Source organism: Triticum aestivum, chromosome 7A (genome assembly GCF_018294505.1).
Source record: "Triticum aestivum cultivar Chinese Spring chromosome 7A, IWGSC CS RefSeq v2.1, whole genome shotgun sequence".
In the NCBI taxonomy this organism is placed as follows: Eukaryota; Viridiplantae; Streptophyta; class Magnoliopsida; order Poales; family Poaceae; genus Triticum; species Triticum aestivum.
The window spans coordinates 381,337,218-381,342,310 of NC_057812.1; positions in this window are offsets into that span (position 1 = coordinate 381,337,218).

Genomic DNA, 5,093 nt, shown 5'->3' on the forward strand with positions numbered 1-5,093 from the left:
TCTGAATGTCGCAGATCCGCTGACTAAACCTCTCTCGCGTGCAAAACATGATCAACACCAGAACTCTATGGGTGTTCGATTCATCACAATGTAACTAGATTGGTGACTCTAGTGCAAGTGGGAGACTGTTGGAAATATGCCCTAGAGGCAATAATAAAAGTATTATTATATTTCAATGTTCATGATAAATGTCTTTTATTCATGCTATAACTGTATTATCTGGAAATCGTAATACACGTGTGAATACTTAGACCACAATATGTCCCTGGTGAGCCTCTAGTTGACTAGCTCGTTGTGATCAATAGATAGTCATGGTTTCCTGACTATGGACATGGATGTTGTTGATAACGGGATCACATCATTAGGAGAATGATGTGATGGACAAGACCCAATCCTAAGCATAGCATAAAAGATCGTGTAGTTCGTTTTGCTAGAGCTTTGCCAATGTCAAGTATCTCTTCCTTCGACCATGAGATCGTGTAACTCCCGGATACCGTAAGAGTGCCTTGGGTGTATCAAACGTCACAACGTAATTGGGTGACTATAAAGGTGCATTATAGGTATCTCCGAAAGTATCTGTTGGGTTGACACGGATCGAGATTGGGATTTGTCACTCCGTATGACGGAGAGGTATCTCTGGGCCCACTCGGTAATGCATCATCATAATGAGCTCAATGTGACCAAGGTGTTGGACACGGGATCATGCATTACAGTACGAGTAAAGTGACTTGCCGGTAACGAGACTGAACAAGGTATTGGGATACCGACGATCGAGTCTCGGGCAAGTAACGTACCGATTGACAAAGGGAATTGCATACAGGGTTTGATCGAATCCTCGACATCCTGGTTCATCCGATGACAACATCGAGGAGCATGTGGGAGCCATCATGGGTATCCAGATCCCGCTGTTGGTTATTGACCTGAGAGCGTCTCGGTCATGTCTGCATGTCTCCCGAACCCGTAGGGTCTACACACTTAAGGTTCGGTGACGCTAGGGTTATTAGGAAGACTAGTATGTGACTACCGAATGTTGTTCGGAGTCCCGGATGGGATCCTGGACGTCACGAGGAGCTCCGGAAGGGTCCGGAGGTAAAGATTTATATATGGGAAGTTGTCAAACGGGCACCGGGAAGTTTCGGGGTCATACCGGTATTGTACCGGGGCCACCGGAAGGGTTCCGGGGGTCACCATGTCATCATGATTACTATGTTAACTGCCGCCTGTTTCAAATCAACTCCAAAAATCCAATATAAATTGCAAGTGAGAAAACATTTCTTCAAACTGACAAATAAAAATGTTGAATGGGTTGAAAATATTCACTAAATAATTAACATATAGGAAACAACATTAAATGGATTTTTAAATTGCCCCTAGGAGTTTTTAGCGGATCAGCGGGATTAAATAAACACATTTTAATTCAAATATAAATTTAAATAGTCCCAAATGGCCTCAAACCTTTTTGTACATCCTTGTAAGATAGCCTAGTATTTATGTGCTAAGTCACACAATTAACAAAAATCATCTGACAACATAAAGTAAATGCAAAACATTGGAGAAATTACAAAACAGTTAAAAAAAAGAAAGATGCCTAACTACTACCGTGGAGTGGGCTCTTTTTGCACAGTGCACTTGGCCCATCGTGAATATTACCCAATCCAGCCCATCTCTCCCTCCTCTTCAACCTTACTTACAGAGACTAGTGCGTGTCGTTCATCCGCGGCCGTCGTCGCTCGATTGCTGCCACGCATGCCACAGAGCCTCCCCATCCCTATAAGCACACCCCCTGGGAACCCTATATCGAGCTCGCCCGATCCCCTCTTTTTCCCCATCGCACCCCTTCCTCATCTGCTCGAAATCGAGCGCAAGAGCTCGCGCGGTGATTGCGCCATTGTCGTCGTTGCCATAGCCACCGGCCACCATCCGCCGTCCGTTGATGCCTAGAAGAAGCGCGTCGTCATCCTCTTCTTCCATGCCGAGCGCCACCAGCTAGGACGCCCTCGTGCCGTCGCTTCCGTCGATCCCCTCCACGGGCAACCGTCGTTGTCCGTCGTCGACGCGCTCGACCCTGCCTCCCCCTCCGGTCGCCGGAGAACGCCGCCACCACGCCGTCATCACCAAGCCTCCCCGAGCCCGCGAACGCACATCAGCAGGGCCCTGTGAGCTCCTCATCATCTTCCTCTTTTTCCCCGTCGAATCTGTCGCTTTAGGCCGTCTTAGCCGCCGCGTTGGAACCCTCTGTGAGCTCGTGCTCACCCTGCCCGCGCTTGACTTCTCCCGACCGCACCTCGTCACTACTTGCCACGACATACGCCTGCAGGACACGTCCATGGCCGCGCCTGCGCCGCACACTAGCCGCTCCCATCCAATCACGGCCCCGCGGGTCGCGCCCTCGACCTCAGGTGCGCGTACGTCCGCCTGCTGCTGCTGATTTGCCGATGCGGCTCCACTCGCTGCACTGCTGCTTGGCGCGCGTGGTCGTGCGCCCTGCTCCGTCTACCTACTGTAACTGCTCTGTTGCTTGTGTTGCTCGCTGCTCTGCTGCTACTTTTTTTCGCGAATACGCAAAGATTGTGTATCTTTTCATTGATAGAAAGAGAAGAATGAGTACAACAAAGGGTACAACTCATGACATGAACGCAAAGAGGCATGAACATGGTGCCCGGAGCATAGAGAGATAGGGTGCTCAGCCCGAACAGAGTAACGAACACAACTAAACCCACCAAGCCTAAAACTAGATGAGCAGACCGAAGCAGCATGACGTCAAACATCTTCAAATCCAACACCGGGGACACCACGAGCGAGCAAGATGACGCCTTCAAGAAGGAGGAACGACGTCGTGACGCCGCCGCCGTCCGATCCGATGAACCGGACCTGGGGTTTCCCTTGATGCTCGTAGAGGGGCACGGATAAAGGCCTTGGCAGCGCCTCCAGGAAGGAAAACGACACCCGCGAGCATCGTTGCTGCCAGCATCGGCAAGCCGAGCATGGATTTCGCCTGGCCTGAGTCCAAGCGATCCCAAAGCCACCAGGTCAAGATCCGAAGATGCCGGAGCCAACCTGCAAATTGACTGAAACCTAGGAAGTGGGGTGAGGCTGCACCTGCCGCCAACAAAAACACAAGCTTTGGAGCCGACATGGCTTGTAGGTGGACGGGATCGGAGAGGCAGCGGTATAGAGAGCCGACGTGGATGGAAGGAAGGCAGCCGACGCAACCAGCAATCCGGAGCCGGAAGAGAACGCGGATCCGTGCTGCCGGAGGCGAAGCCACCCGAACTCCGGCGAATCGAGGCTGGAAGGGACGCAGCGGTTGGTGCACCAGGGATGAAACCGCGCTGGTAAAGGACGCCGACAGACCAAGGACACTAGACAACGCAGGTCCATGGACGTCGGGACCGGAGCGGTGTCGACAAAGATCCACTGCAAAAACTACACCGGACTGGTCGAGGATCGTCGTGACCACACACAAGCAGGGGTCGTCACCGTAGCTCGGAAGAGACGCCGTCGAGGACGGAGGGTGGCCTGCACCGAGGCAGGACCGAGCCCCGGCCAACTCCCCCAAGGGCCTTGCCCAACCCAACGGACAGCAGGAAGAAGGGGGGCTACACCAGTGGGGTGGCAGAGGCGGACGGGGGAGGAACACGCGGGCGCGGCCGCGCCGCCGAGCAGGATGGCAGGACGCGGTGCAGCAGCTGGACGGGGAGGGAGTCCGCGGCGCGCCAGATCCGATCTGGGGGCCGACGGGTCAGCGCAAGGGGGCGGGGAGGGGGGCGAGCACATCCGCCACACACGCCGCAGCCAACCCAGGCCCGGTGCAGCCGCGCCGGCCGACCGACGGCAGCGATGCGGGGAGGCGGCGACGGAGGAGAGGGACTGCAGCGGGGGCGGGGGTGCCGGTGCAGGAACGCAATCGCCCCGCCGCCGCCATCCCCGGGCGCGGTGCGGCTTTGCCGGCCGTCCCTCCGGCAGCGGCGCAGCGGGTGTACTGGTGGCGGAGGGGAGCTCTCGACGGTGGCGAGGGTTTCCCCCGTGTCGCCAGACACGGGCGACGCGGGGGTGGGCGGGGGTCGGAACCTCTGCTGCTACTCTCTGCTGCCGACGCTGCTTACTGTTGGTGCTGCTGCTAGTTGCCGCCGGCGCCGCTTCTCCTGCTAGTGCCGTTTTGCTGCTAACTCTGCTCCGCTACTGGTGTTCCTACTGCCTGCTACCGCGGACTGCTACTGCTACTAGCAATGGCCATGCCATGGCCATCCGTGTGTGGTGTGTGTGTGTTGCGTGTGTGGCCGGCTAGGCCATTGTCGAGTGCGGCCGGCCCCTTGTTAAATTAGGATTAGATTAGTTTGTGTTAAATTAGTGCTAATTTACTTTAATAGCAAATGACATGTGGACCACCTGTGTTGGTTATCTCTAATTAATTGACTTAATAAAAACAGAGTCTATGACAATTGGGTCCCAACTAGCACTGTTCATCAGTTGACCAGTCAAGTATTGACTGGGTCAACTTAGAACCTGACCCCACCTGTAAGCATTTGGTTCCAGCTGTCCCTAAGTACAAAAGGGTAATTTTGCATTTTATTCTCGAAATTAATAAAAAAGAAAATGTTTAAAACTTTAGAAAATTAATATAAAATAAACCGTAGCTTGGATGGAAAAACTTTGTACATGAAAGTTGCTCAGAACGACGAGACGAATCCAGTTGCGCAGCCCGTTCGTCCGCCACACATCCCTAGCATAGCGAACACACAACTTTCCCCCTCCAATTCATCTGTTCGAAAACGCGAAACCTGGGGATATTTTCCCGGATGTTTCCCCCGTTTGCCGGTACCACCTCATACCGTGTTAGGGCACCCCTAGCACCGCGTATTGTCATGTTATGCCTTTTTGATGCTTTGGTTGCATTGTTATTTATTGTGTTCCCCTCCGTTACTTCTTTCCGGTAGACCCCGAGACCGCTGCCGGTACCCTTGTTGTCGACTACGGTGTTGACGACCCTTCTTGCCAGAGCAACCAGGCAAGCCCCCCCCCCTTGATCACCAGATATCGTCTACTCTTCCCTCTACTGCTTGCATTAGAGTAGTGTAGCATGTTACTGCTTT